Source organism: Mytilus trossulus, unplaced genomic scaffold, assembly GCF_036588685.1.
Source record: "Mytilus trossulus isolate FHL-02 unplaced genomic scaffold, PNRI_Mtr1.1.1.hap1 h1tg000244l__unscaffolded, whole genome shotgun sequence".
NCBI lineage: Eukaryota > Metazoa > Mollusca > Bivalvia > Mytilida > Mytilidae > Mytilus > Mytilus trossulus.
Window position 1 is genome coordinate 1,390,594 of NW_026963317.1, and position 16,241 is coordinate 1,406,834.

The window sequence follows — 16,241 nt, forward strand, 5'->3', positions numbered from 1 at the left end:
AATAAGTGCTTATCAGTTTCTTGCGTACATAATGTGCCTGAGGTCTGTGTTATTTATGATATACAAAAATGAACGCAGTGAAATTTATTTATGAAAAGCACATTTATTCATGCCATAGAATGTATAATTTTTAAGATCACTTCTAAATCTTAGCCTGGTTCCTTTGATGATTTTTAATTTTTTTTTTAAGCATTCAAATATTTAAACAGTTGATCATTAAGTTTCGAGTGTACACGATGTTGTCTGCTCTATGGTCGGGTTGTTGTCGCTTTGACACATTCACCATTTCCTTTCTCAATTTTATGATATGGGCAAGTTGAAGTCGGTATCAGGTTTTAAACCAAATTGGACATTACATGTACACTAATCTTTGTTATATTAACAGACTTGATAACTAATACTGAAGTATCGCGCGGGAAACTATATATTATTACCTAGAATTGATATTTCAAAACGTTGTTTCATACTCTATTGTTACAGAATTGAATTATCTAATAAATAATTCAATAGACAGCTTTGTTATATAGATTACAGTCATTTAGTCATTACACGCTTGGTTTCATTAAAAAAATAACCGACGATTAAACTCATATCAATGAAAACAATGGACTTTCAAGTGTCAATCCTAAAATCTGTTCTATGAAATAACAGTTTGTCAAAATAGTATTAGCAAATCGGGTTTAAATAGTTCTAAGAATTTGTCGAATAATTTTTATTTTAATTGATCACAAAATCACTACGACACCGGGATGTAAATTCAAATGTAGTAAATAGCTATCAAAGGTACCAAGATTATAATTTAGTACGCCAGACACGCGTTTCGTCTAAATAAGACTCATCAGTGACGCTCATATTTAAATATTTATAAAGCCAAACAAGTACGAAGTTGAAGAGCATTGAGGATCCAAAATTCCAAAAGGTTGTGCCAAATACGGCTAAGGTAATCTATTCCTGGGATAAGGAAATTTTTAGTTTTTCGAAAATTCAAAGTTTTGTATTCAGGAAATTTATAATTGATATTCATGTCAACACCGAAGTGCTGACTACTGGGCTGGTGATACTCTCGGGGACGAAACGTCCACCGGCAGTGGCATCGACCCAGTGGTGTTAATAGTTATCAAAGGTACCAGGATTATAATTTAGTACGCCAGACGCGCGTTTCGTCTACATAAGACTCATCAGTGACGCTCATATCAAACTCAAAATATTTATGAAGCCGAAAAAGTACGAAGTTGAAGAGCATTGAGGATCCAAAATTCCAAAAAGTTGTGCCAAATACGGCTAAGGTAATCTGTTCCTGGGATAAGGAAATCCTTAGTTTTTTGAAAATTCTAAGTGTGATATTCAAGAAATTTATAAAAATTACTACATAATTGATATTCATGTCAACACCGAAGTGCTGACTACTAGGCTGGTGATACCCTCAGGGACGAAACGTCCACCAGCAGTGGTATCGACCCAGTGGTGTAAATAGTTATCAAAGGTACCAGGATTATAATTTAGTACGCCAGACGCGCGTTTCGTCTACATAAGACTCATTAGTAACGCTCATATCAAAATATTTATAAAGTCAAACAAGTACGAAGTTGAAAAGCAATTCCAAAAAGTTGTGCCAAATACTGCTAAGGTTATCTATTACTGGGATAAGGAAATCCTTAGTTTTTCGAAAATTCAAAGTTTTATATTCCGAAATTTATAAAAATGACCACATAATTGATATTCACACAATTATTTCATTGAAATATCTCTGCATGAAGAAAACGATGATTTTCGATTGTTTGTAGTAAGTTAATGAGAAATTTGAGAATTAAATGGGGAATGTGTCAAAAAGACAACGACCTTACCATAGAACAGACAACGGCAATAGGTCACCAACAGGTGTTCAATGCAGCTAGAATTTCCCGCACCCCGAAGGCGTGCTTCAGCTGGCCCCTAAGCAAGTATATATACTAGTTCAGTGATAATGAACGCCATGCTTAACTCCAAATTGTACACAAGAAATTTAAATTAAAAATAATACAAAACTAACAGAGGCCAGATGCTCCTGACTTGGGACAGGCAAACATGCGGCGGGGTTAAACATATTTATGAGATCTCAATCCTCCCCCTGTCAAAAGATGTTGCCTACATAATCGAAAATATGGAATAAGCGTGGGATGAACTCCATATTTGAGCATTAAAAATACCTAGACATACTCATAGAGGTGCAGTATATTTCTGGACTACATGTACTATCATAACTATAGTGTTGGGACTGTGATTTCTCAGATAAACTGGTATTTCCAGATCCTGGTATATTTGGTAACAGTCCAGATTGTCACTTCAGCTGTTCATGTCGTCCTAGGATAGCAGGACTGCGGTCAAGCTCAAAGGTTGGGATCTGGTTAGCCCTCGGAGTAGTTTAGACCTTCTTTATTTACCATTGGTGATATAATCCAGAAGTCACACTTAACTGAGACTTGTAATGATATCTTGTTCCCGAACACATATTTAAATAAATTATAAACTGGTGGCATAGACCGGTAAAAATTTAACTTAATAAAACTTTAATATATTCTAGTTGGGCATCACTATAATAGAAGTCCTAGAGTGAAAGCATAGGCCGAACATAATCTCGAGATAGACTAAATGAAAAGTTTAGTTGCTGTGTAGTTTATATAAAGTTTCGATAAAGGTCCCAAAGACAGTGCACCTGTTTCGTTTCAGTATCTGTCAATGTCCAAAAACAAAATTTGAAAACAACACTCTAATAATATCATGCATGTGTTTCTGGGTTTTCTTTTTGTGATACGCTCAAAATCATTGATGTCTATGAATTGAAACAGTTGAAGAGCCATATGATGAAAAGAACTTCACAGTAAAAGCTAAATCCACTTAGGTCAACTTTGCATGAACATTATATACATTTAGGTTGGTTCCCTGACTTTAAGGCTCCTACCAGTAAGTGGCCCTTGACAAAAAGAGTGTCCAAGATACTAGTATGTTGCCGAAAGAGGACCAGTATAATACAAGTTAAGCACGGTTCCGTTTGGATGTTTTTATTACTAAAAGTATACAATTTTGACTATTGGAAACTATACGAAGAAGTAAAATTGAGAATGGATATGAAGAATGTATCCAGAAGACAACAACTCGATCAAATATAAGACCATATTCAAAGGGTCTCCAATGCAATGCTATTCTAATAGCCTCCACTTTATAGAAGTTACAGAATTGTTAAAGTGGGATAAGCTACGAAAAATAAAATACTAACCGTTTTATTCAATCATAAATGAAAATGGAATATTGAAATAATAATTCACTTTTAGATTTTAATCATTCTAACGCATATATTACCGTAGCAACATTTGGCACAACGTTTTGGAATTTTGGATCCTCCATTCTTTTCAACTTTGCACTTGTTTGGCTTTATAAATATTTCGATTTGAGCGTCACTGATGAGTCTCATGTAGGCGAAACGTGCGTTTGGTATACTAAATTTTAATCCTGGTACTTTAGAAAACTATAAGAAGCCAGATTAGTTAAATGTTTTTAAAATAATCTTAGTCCATTGATAATGAAATGTTCAGTTGCAAGTGAGGCAATCATATATTGATTGATTGATTGATTAATACATTGGTGTTGAATGACACTATCAATATTATTTCGCTATTTCGTAGCGGTCAGGTTTTATTTCATTTATTTATTTGAGGAAACCGTGTGTCCGGATTGAAACAACAACCTTCTGTAGGGAAACAGATAATCCTTGTCAATTATGACATTCATGAACTCACCTGCTACCTGCGAGGAGTAACCCAATAGAGTTTCACCTTAGTTTTGAAGCAAAAACTAAAAAAGAAAGAGAGTAACCTTCAACAGAAAAAAGTTAAAAACAATATAAGATCAACAAAATAGATATTTTTGTCATGAACTCTACCCCAGTCTACTTATGACAGGTGCAAACAGGTGCAGCGGGATTAAATGTTTTGATAGGTATCAACCTTAACCTTTATCTGAAACATTAGTGTTACATCACAGTTTAGAACAAAAACCAATAAAAAATATCAATTGAAATGACTTAACTCAATCAAAAGAAAATTAATACAAGTGAACATACACTGAACGAATAAATTTGATATATGATACAATGTAAATACAAAATCAATGTCTTTTTGGTTTTTTAACACATTATTGTCATCATCGTGGGATTTTAAGCGACTGTCATACTAGGGAGAGGTCTAGCCAGCAATGGGTTAGCTCCTCAAGTTGCTCCATAAGACAATTCATGTACCAGGTCTGAAATATGACAGTTGCTTTCGTTTGATGTGTTTGAGCTTGGGATTTTGTCATTTGTTTAGAGAATTACCGTTTTGATTTTTCCTCGGTGTTCAGTATTTTTGCTATTTTACTTCTGGAGAGAGCAAATAAATTGCAATAAAGTTACTTGATTACAAGGTTTAACATCAACCCCGCAACATTTGTTATGCAACTGTTCTAGAAATCATCATATGCTTGGTGGTTGTCGTTGGTTTCTGACTGTCATCTGTGTTTTCGTTCAGTGTTTCTTTTTATCAATAAGGTCGTAGATTTGTATGTTTCAATTATTTTACACTTTGTAACTTCGGAGATTTTTATAGCGGATTTGTCGGTAATAGCTTTGTCGAAAACTGATCGGTAAAAAGTAAAATCACAAAAATACTGAACTTAGAGGAAAATCAATTCGGAAAATCCATAATCATATGGCAAAAACAAAAAACAAAACGCATCAAAAACGACCGGACAAGAGCTGTCATATTCCTATCTAGGTACAGGCATTTTCAAATGTAGAAAATGGTGGATTAAATCTGGTTCTATAGCGGTAACCTATATTTGTTAACATCTACATACATTTGACTTCTGAAGATAGGTTCTCTCCATCCAAATAACAATTTAAAAAAAAAGAGTAAACCATTATAGGTCAATGTATGGCCTTCAACACGGAGCCTTGGCTCACATCGAACAACAAGCTATAAAGGGCCCAAAAACTACTAGTGTAAAACCATTCAAACAGGAAAACCAACGGTCTAAACTGTTTAGTCTGTTTATAGTTATATTCATAAGGCAAGGCATTCCGTCATTGTGGTATTTTGCAATGGTATTTTTATTTTGTTCTTGTCTTTTTTTCAATCTGCTTAATCTATATGGCTTTTTGTTTTTCTTTATTCACATATTTGTTTGTTTTTATAGCGACCAATGTTGACTGTTGTATCCCTATTTTGGACATTTTACAAACTATATCTCTTTGCTTAATTTGTACAATGTAGTTTTTAGTGACTATCATAAAAAAGAGAGGTTTAGTTAGCTATAAAACCAGGTTCAATCCACTGTTTTCTGCATAATAAAATGACTGTCAGAAATTGTTTGGGTTTTTCATAAGACTAGGGACTTTCCGTTTGGAATTTGCTTTGCTAAGATAGTTATGTGCCGATCAGTTTTATATTTTGTATCAATCCGAATAGATTGATTGACCAAATGGCATTTCTTTATAATGTAATGTCTGCATGTAGAAAGCAGAGTTGATGTGATTTGGTCATCTGATTTTAAAATTAATCAGAATGTTTTTATATTGATGTCATCTCTATAGTTTTCTCTGTTAAAGAAAAAAACCTACGATGTTTTTTTTGGGTTTAAATTCAAAGAAAATGTGTTGAATCTTTCCATGTTATGTAATGCTTTGTTGCCGTTAATGAGTATACATTGTATTACATAACATTATAAATGCTTTATATCAAGGTGAAAACGACAGTTATCGTGTGATAGCAAGTAGTTTTCTTAATATTTTAAATTCATAGGAAGTAAACGACTTTTTGACTGCCTCACTGGATATTATTTAGCGAGATTTAAGACCATTGCAATTTCCTGTCAATACATAATAGTAATGTTGTCAAGATTAAAAGTATTTAGTAGATGATGTAATTATGCGTAGGAACACAGCATAAACTTAAAATATAAAAAAGAAGATGTGCTATGATTGCAAATGAGACAGCTCTCCACAAGAGACTAACAGACACAGAAATAAACAACAGTAAACGAAGTCCACGAAATTTTTTTCGGACACCATCATGATTTGGTTGACCGTACTGGACACATGACAATATGCTCCCACTTATGTAATTATATTTTCCTATATTGTGACATCATCTTGCGACTCATCACATATTTTATTTTAAATGAACAATAAATAAACTCATCATAGATAGATACTAAGACTAAATTTAGTATATACGCCATACGCGCGTTTCGTCTACATAAGACATGTGCCACTATTAAGTGAAACCTGACAGAATGTTTTTGTATGTTCTCTCCGATATCATTTGCTTCTTTTTCACAGATCTGTGAAGAGTAACATTTTAAAAATATGCAGTGTATATTGTATATGCCTTGCAAAGATGTTGCCAAAATAGATTTTAAGAATTTATTTTGGTCACAAGTGACCAAAAGCATACAACGGGTGCCACATGTGGAGCATGTGGATATTATATTCATACCCTTCCGGTGCACATGCAATCACCCAAGTTTTGGTGGGATTCGTGTTGCTATGTCTTTAGGTTTCAATGTTATGCTTTGAGTACTATTTTATTTGTCTGTTGGTCTTTCCTTTTGTCTCTTTTAGCCATGCGTTGTCAATTTAAAAAAAAAGATATTGTATGAAAGCAATGAGACAACCGAGGTTAAAGTTGGATAGGCATAAACATCCAGAGTGTGACTAGTCATTAATATATATAGGAAGATGTATAAAAAATGTTAGCGGTGAAACAGTACAACGTAAGAACGAACAATAAAAATCAGTGTAAAAAGGTTTAACTCATCAGATGGATACATATAGAAATACATCTAACAACAACATGTGGCCGGGTTCTTGTACATCCAAATTAAAAAAAAGGACACTAAGTACAGACCGGAGAGAACTCGAAGCTACTGACAGTTTATTTTCAACAAAACTGGAACAAACTGATGAATAAAACAATTAATTAAAAACAAAGAATTCATCTTCATATGGCTAAAGGTATGTATTCAGTGCATGATTTAATCAAGATTCAATTCAGTTGTTTAAGCAGTATTTGTTGTGCCTATGTTATAACAAGGAAGAATGACCTTATTGTATAATCATCAGTATAAACTGGGTTATGAATATTGATTACAGAAAAAGCTTTCCAATTCAGGAAAAGGTTAACTAGTAAAAGAAAAAGTAGTCAGGTTTCATCAGATAAAACTATTATTTCTTAAACGCAATTACCTGAAATCAACGCAACAGAAAAACACAAGTTAAAAAATACATTTTTACTCTCAAATTGGTAAGTTATTTAAAAAAATATGTTACTTTCATTAATCTTTTTTTTTTTTTGTGATTTACGTTTATTCTCCTACATGAAATATTTTCCTAACGGAAGCGTAAAAATATGCTCAACACAGCTACTTGATTGGTTGTTATCATGGATCTTTGTAAAAAATATATATATACCAGTATGTACCTACTATTGATTAGGATGGGAATACTAGCACACTTATAAGCGAGTGACAATTGTCCGTTCGCAATAAAATAAATATAAGTCATCGAAGGTACAATGTCATATTTTGTTCGTCAAATTCGCGTTTCCCCAACAAAAGACTCATCTGTGACGCTTCAATAAAATATAGTACGAAATTGAAGAGCATTTTGGACAAAAGATGTTGAAAAGTTTGTCAAATACAGCTATGATAATCTATTCCTGAAACAATTATAACACAATTATCAAATGCAATAACATGGACAATAAAATCCAAAAAGAGGACGGAAACTTGTTTTCATGCAAAACACAATGCAGCTAAATTAATTCCATAACTTAAACTCACTGTCACGTGGTTTTTATTAGTTTTCTTTAGTTTTTCTATCAGTAATGGTTTTATTTCGTTCATTTAAGATTTCTGTATTCTAATACATATGAAAGTCAAATACTTCTTTTCAAAGACTTTTCGAACACATTGTTTTATACTGAACAAATACATATCAGTAAACCACTTCGTACACATTACATAACTTATAACAGAAATTGTTTTCAATTGTTTGATTTCGAACACCACTGACGAATCTATGTAGACAAAAAGTGGGTCTGCCGTGATTATACCAAAGTCTTGGCTACCATATATCTGATAAGTCTTCCCATAAAGGTCGAAAACATTAACATCAGCACAATCAATTGTTACGATGTTTCATCAATGTTAATCAATGTTATTTTTTACGTAATGTCAACAAGTTCTTACTACTTGGGAATACTTTTTTTCACAGAAATTCAATTAATACGTCTAGGAGCCATTAGATGTATTTACAGGGAAATCAAGAATAAAATGTGTAATGAAATATTGAAAATGTTTCACAGTAGGATCAATGATACAGTATTGTTTTCAGAAAATCGTTCGATTGACATTCAAGGTCATGTAGTAACAGATCAGTTGAAGTGTAACTATTAATTGGGCTTTTTCGTGAAAATGATAAAAGTCCTGATTAAGTCAATAGGTAAAGGTTATTTTGAAACGATCTGGGATTACATAATTGTATATAGCAGTTTTTGTGATTAAATTGCCATGTTTGTGTGTTAAGTTCCATACTGGTATTTCAGAAGGTTTTTTTTATTTAGCTTTTGGTTACTTGTAGTTAAAAGTATTTGATTTCGTTGTGTCATTCGGATGCTTATTTATTGGCGTATATAGTAAACAGCTTACTTTGAAAATGACACATATCTACGACACTGATTTTGGTCGTCATCAGCTATTGAACTGTTTTTCTCTGGACTCCCACTTTATTTTCCATTAATACGTATTTATTTGGACGATGTTGAAATAGTTAAGATTAACTAAATGTTTCCAAGTATCATATTATTCATTCAACAATTTATTTGATTAAATATACAGAATATTGATTAATGAAACAAAACGTTGCTTTTAGCAATTTAATTTATTTTTTAATTATTTTCCGTGAATATGATAAACTGTGAATAACCACAGCATCCAAGTGGCGTAGGTGTATAAAGAAAACAGGCTTTCAAATGCATTTTTTAAGTAACAAGTAAGAAAAAAAAACCCAAAAAAACCAATCACATCTTCAACTTTGTATTTGTTTGGCTTTTTAACTATTTTGATCTGAGCGTCATTGATGAGTCTTATGTAGACGAAACGCGCGTCTGGCGTATAAAATTATGATCTTGGTACTTTTGATAACTATCTATAGCTTATTCGTCTAGAAATCAAGTCAAGACCCTCAAAGGAATCTATGTATAAAATAATAAGCATATTTTTGTTGCATGTTTGAAGGGTTTAGTACGTCTTGCATTCCCTTGTATAAAAACAGGATTTATATCTCATAATTAGACTCTTAATGTAAGAACGAGCATACAGTAGCTAAACCGATGAACGATAAACGTAGAAAATATTCTTTTGAAAAATCTAGAAAATCAACAGTAAAACAATATCGGTTACTGATAAAAAAATATTTCTAAAAAGTAAAATCACAAATTACTGAACTTAGAGGAAAATCAATTCGGAAAGTCCATAATCACATGTCAAAATCAAATAACAAAACCAATCAAAAACGAAAGGACAAGAACTGTCATATTCCTTACTTGGTACAGGCATTTTCAAATGTAGAAAATGGTGGATTAAGCCTGGTTTTATAACGCTAACCCTCTCACTTAAATAACAGTCTCATCAACATAAGAATTCTGACAAAATAACGTCATAATGTTATTTAATCACTCATCATTTCAAAGCGAAATCTTTTATTTGAATATAATGACAACATTTGGAAATGATTTAAAGTATTCATCTAGAAATGATCCATCAAATTGTTATACAAAATGTATATCACACAAACTCATTTCAGTTAAACGGATAATAGTTCATCATTTTTGTTAATATAGTTATTAAATCATAAAGTGATAAAAATTAATATTTTGGAGGAAAGCTACATTACTATTGTCACCAACCCTTGAATTCTCTCGAGTTATACTAGGCGTAGAGATTATTATTTATTCAAATTATTATAGATATTATTGTAAATTGTTTTCCTCAGATTAAAAAAGGTATAATTTTCTCATGCATACATTGTTTCTCTATTGTGTTGTCGGTTTTATATAAAGGTCAACTTACAAAAACAAGTTCAAGTCAAACAATAAATAGGTCAAAAGTTTGAAATAATTACCGGGCCTGATTTGAAAGCTTTAATGAATAGATTATTTTAGCGCATTATATATATAAAAAAAGAAGATGAGGTATGATTGCCAATGAGACAACACTCCACAAGAGACCAAATGAAACAGAGAGAATAAATAAACAATTAATAAAGCAGTCGAAGAATTCTTTTAAAAACATAATGAATGGGCATTTTTACTGTTTGAGAAAAAAAAAATCATACATTTCAAATATTTAAACATGTTATGACAATATTCAATAAGTTCAGGAGTTGTCGTATTCTACGCACTACAGGTACAATTTCCTGGTTTCCTGTTTCTTTTTTAAGGAAACAGTTAGAATCAAATTACAATTGTATGCCCATTTATGGGCATTATGTTTTCTGGTCTGTGCGTCCGTTCGTTCGTCCGTTCGTCCTTCTGGCCCTCTTCAGTCTAAAGTTTTTGGTCAAGGTGTTTTTATATGAAGTTTTTTGTCCAATCAACTTGAAACTTAGTACACATGTCCCTATGATATGTTCTTTCTAATTTAATGCCAAATTACAGTTTTCACCCCATTTTCACGGTCCACTGAACATAGAAAATGATAGTTCGGATGGGGCATCCGTGTACTAGGGACACATTCTTGTTTTCATAAAAGATAAATTAAAGAACTTTATCAAAAAGCTATAGTCATATATTGGTATAATTTGATTGAGATGTCATTGAACGACCAAAACGTAAACAACTCATGATTTGTGGGCGATTTGAAATGAAAATTGTCGGATGTGCGAGGTTTAACAGCGCGCAAAATGATTTCATTATTTCACGTCCTTTTGTTTCTTATATGTAAGTTCAGAGAGGTGAATATATTTCCTAACATGTCATGATCTCACGTTATGAACACATGTTTTATATTTGACGTACACATTGCCTTCTAATGTCGCCCTTAAACTTTGCGTCCTTAGTTACGTTTGTCAATATGAAATGACACATAAACTTCGGAAAATAATTGTTGTAAACAATACACAAGATCAATCCGCAAAACATGAGTTCACCCGTGTTTTAATCCCAATTTCCATTCGTTATGCCCATTTTTTAGTTTTGTGAACCTTTAATTCGAGTATTCAATTTCTATTTTGGCCAAAGTGTTGTCCTATTATTTTCGCATGTCTTTTTACATCTTTTTCCTTTTTTTTGAAGTGAGAATCTCGGCAAATCGAATACCACTAATATTTTTGTATATTACGTTAATAAATCTTTTTTTGCAATGCATTCAAATTGTTCATTTACGAAAATACTGTTTACTCATTCTGTCAAATACTGCAACAACACGATTGTGAAACAGTATGTTTATTTCGGAATAAAGATCATTTGCTGTATCAATACTCTCTGTATGAAACAATAAAATTCCCTGAAACTCAATTATATTGATAACAATCCCTAAACGTATTACAAGGTAATAACACTTTCAAATTATTTACACAATATTTTAATGGAACAGGTAATTGGTTACTGAGAAAGCTTTTAATTAGTGTCATTGAAACGTATTGCTGTTATTTACCAATTTATATGCGCGAAAGACCTATTCATTGGATAATTTCAGAAGACAGACGGGTGCTGTTCAGAAGTCAGTTAAGCTGCATTGAATGCATATACTCAGTGCCGTCCAGTTTAAATAGAGACGTTCAATTCCATTCAAACTGTTAGTGTTAAGCCATGCTCTCTCTCGGTTAAAGACTATACATGCAATTACTGTTTTAGATATCGGTTTCACGTAATTTTCAGTCTTTAATATGTTTATATAATGCAACTTCCCATGAAACTCAATTAAATTGAAAGCAATACCTTGAAGTATTACCAGTAATAACACTCTCAAAGTATTTACACAAGGTTTTAATGAAACAGGTTAATGGTTACTGAAAAAGATTCACATATTCCCATAATGTAACCAATTTCCATACGCGATAGACCTAGTCATTAGATTATTTCAGGCTAAACATCGGTGTTGTTTAAAAGTCAGTTAAGCTGTGTTGAATGTATATATACGCAATGACGTCCGGTGTGAATGGAGACGTACTATTCAAACTGTTTGTGTGACGCTCTCTGTCTGTTAGAGACCATAATGCAACTTCTCTATCAGATATCTGTATCACGTTATTTTCAATCTTCAATTTGTGTATATGGATAAACTTCACTAAAATAACGTGTTATACTGTAGTTCAACAACGTTAACAGTATGAATCCTTAAGAAGAGATACAGATAAATATGAAGCTCTTATAACTAAATAAATAACTAAGACCCCTGTTCGTATCTTTGCGTTTGAAATACTGTTGCAAAAAGAAAAATAAGAAAAATACAGAACTTCGAGGAAATCCAAAAATGTAAATCCATACTCAAAGATCATTATCAAAATTCTGAATGGGTAGTCTGGGCCGCAGTTCACACGTAAAGTTGTAGATGATGTATCTTCTGACTTGACTGACAAATGTTGCAATATCAAACCAAAATAAAAAAAAAGTTAATATGATAAAAACGTTAAGTATGTATAAAAACGAACAGATTATAAACTCGACATAATTCCTCATCTTTTACGGATCTTAACCAACCAATTGATTTATAGTTTTTTTCATAAACACTCACAATTGAAAATGTAAAGAATAAAAACGCTACCTTCGAGTTATGACTTAGAACATAACATAATCAATTGTAAAATAGCTGTTGATAAATTCGTTTGCCTATCACTATTCACCAACCGTCATATGAGTCAATTAAAACTGTGAAATCCAGGATACTGAGCAAAATCCCTTAACTTATACTTCTAATTTTGAATGTGCATTCTAGCACCTGTAGTTCTAACGACAAAGTGATAATATCTGAACTGCCTCAACCCACATGCAATTTACCATGTATAGAATGAGTTATTATACATGAAGTTTGGTCACGACAGGCTTAAAGAAGATGCATATAACAGCAATACATATAAAGTAATAATAAAAGGCCTCTTGAGATTGAAATTAGACTCTGAAAGAACCGCTGGTATGTTTACTGCTAATCTGATAACGCTGGTCTAGAAAGTTTTGAAGGAAGTGTCAAATCAGGATTTAACTATTTAAAGATTTAACCGGAAGTTATATAAATATTATTAGCTGACCTTAACAATTTATTGCATTAATAATTTACCTACTCATTTTGATTTGATAAGATTCGATTACTTGAAAGATGTGATGTTTTGATTTTGCCACAACTATTGGTAAAGTCGCTTACACCAATTTTTTTTTGTATGTCTTTATTGTACAAAAAATAAAAATTCCATTGCAATTTGAAACAAATCGTCTATGAAAAACTGATAAAACTATGACAACCCTCCTAAAAACACGCCAACCCCCCAAAAAACCCATCACAATGGATCACAGAAAAGAAGATTTGGGGTGCAAACGTCTCTCTGTTACAGAAAAATACCTACCAGCTTATATTTTGTTTAAATTCAAAGAGAATTATTTGAAGTTTTTCATGTTGTGTAATGCCCCGTTGTCATTAAAAGTATTCAGTTTATAATATAACATTATATATTAAGATGTAATCGACAGTTATCGTGTGAAGGAAAATAGTTTCCTTAATATTTTATATTCATAGGAAGTAAATGACTTTTTGACTGCCTCACTGGATATTATTCAGTCAGATTTAAGACCGTTGCAATTTCCTGTTATTACAAAAGAGTAATGATGTCACGATTAAAAGTCTTAAGTATACCACACAATTGTTTGTCTTTACACATTAGGTAACCTTAAAAGTCAACGACAAGTTTTATGGACATCATCATGATTTGGTTGACCGTTATGGATTGTTTTGATCACAGATGACAACATATATGTTCCTTTTTTTTGTATTCCTCTGTTCCTATATTGTGATTTATCACAGAATGTTTCTATCAATAGACAACAAGACCACTGTTTAGACAGAATATTATTGCCTTTACGAATACCTAAGAATATTTCGTATCTTCGAATGAACTTTTTTTTGAAAAGGAAACGTTTTTTTACTTAACCCTGGTTGATCATATATAAAGAAAGGCAACATTAGTATACCGCTGTTCAAAACTATGAGACAGTGGTCTTGTTGACGCTCAAATATACCAGGATTGAAATTTAGTCCTTGCGCCAGACGCTCAAATCAAACAATATGGCCAAATGAATACGAAGTTCAAGAGCACTGAAAACCAAAAATTCCTGAATTTTTTTGCCAAATACATCTAAGATAAGCTATTTCTGAAATAGAAAAACCTTAGTATTTCAATAGTTCAGTAAACAGTTAATTTAGTCTGAGAAACAGCTGCAAGCTCTGGAATACCGATTGAGTTGGGAAATGTTTATCACATGTGCAGGTGAAGTTGGGGGAAATTGATAATTTCGAAAATAAAATAGTCTCGTTCGTCAGAGAGTCGGGTATTTAAATGAAAGCTGATGGGGAAAACATCTTCAATTTCTTATTGTTCCTCTTAAGTCTTTCGTCCAGTAATGTGTTTGCTTCACCCGTTTCAAGATTTCGGTATGCCTATACCCATGTAGGTCAAATATATCATCTGACAAACACCTGAAATAAATTATTCTCCCTGGACCTAATGTATCCAAGTATACCACTCCTTACACATTCCATAAATTATAACAGTCATTCTTTTCCAGTTCTGTTTCGAACGCCACTGACGAATCTATGTAGATCAAACGCTCATCTGGTATTTTTATGCTAAGGTGAAAGTCTGGTTTTTTATAAGTTCTTGTCAACCATATATCGGAATAATCTTCTCATAAATGTTAAAAACATTATAATCAGCACAATATATTGTTATGATGTTTAATCAACGGTAATCAATGTTATTTCAACGTAACGTCAACAAGTTCTAACTACTTGGAAATACTTTTTTTCACAGAAATTCAATTAGTACGTCTAGGAGCCATTAGATATATTTACATGGAAATCAAGAATACAATTGTTTATGAAATATTAAATGTTCCACAGTAGAGGGATCAATAATACGATATTGTTAGAAGAAAATCGTTCGAATTACATGCAAGGTTGTGCTACAACAGACCAATTGAAGTTTTTCCATTGATACAGTGTGTGTTTTCGTGGAAATGATGATAGTCGTGATTGAGTCAATATGTCAGGGTTATTTTGAATCTTTTTATGATTACATTATTGCGTAAAGCCGTGTGCTATATTTGTGTATTTAGTTTCATTCCGGTATTTTCAGATTTCTTTTGGTAGAGCGTTGAGTTGTCTCTAGTAAATGTATCTGAATTGTGATTGATTGCTAAATAATTGATGTATGTACTAAAAATCTCATTTTAATTATGCCAAAATTTTAAGACTTTGACCTGGTTTGTCATAAGCTGTCGTTTATGACCATTTAATGCATTCATTGATGGTCAGATATCGACGTCCAACTCTTAAAAAATGCACAATAGGCTGGGAAAGAGGGACAATGGTAAATATACCGATGAGAGTGTACCGAGGCCTAATGTTTGTGGTATATTTTTTTTAAAGGACTGTATTTCCCTCTTCGCCTACTTCATTTAATTTTCAATACGTATTAATTTGGACCATTGTTAAGAAATTAAGATAAACACAATACTTCCAAGTAACATTTTATAAATTCAACAATTTATTTGATAAAATGTATAGCGTATTGATTACTGAAACAAAATGTTATCAAAGTTCCATGCAGCAATTTAATTTTTTTTTATTGTTTTCTATGAATATGATAAACTGTGAATAACCGTAGCATTATAGTTGCGTAGGTGTTAAAATAGCAGAGGGTTTCAAATGCAAACTTAAGCGACAAGCAATAAAAAAAGACACACAAAAAAATAAAAAATAAAAAAAGGATATAAAATCTAATAGTTAGACTCCTAGTGTGGGATACGTGTATGTAGTAGTTTAACAGTTGAACGAGATCAATAGAAAATGCAATATTCTCATGGAAATTTATTTTTTGTTGTCTTAAAACCAAATTTTACATTATCAGCGGTATTCAACTCGTTTGTTGAAATCAATTTAGATTTCCAATCTTAAAGTGATAA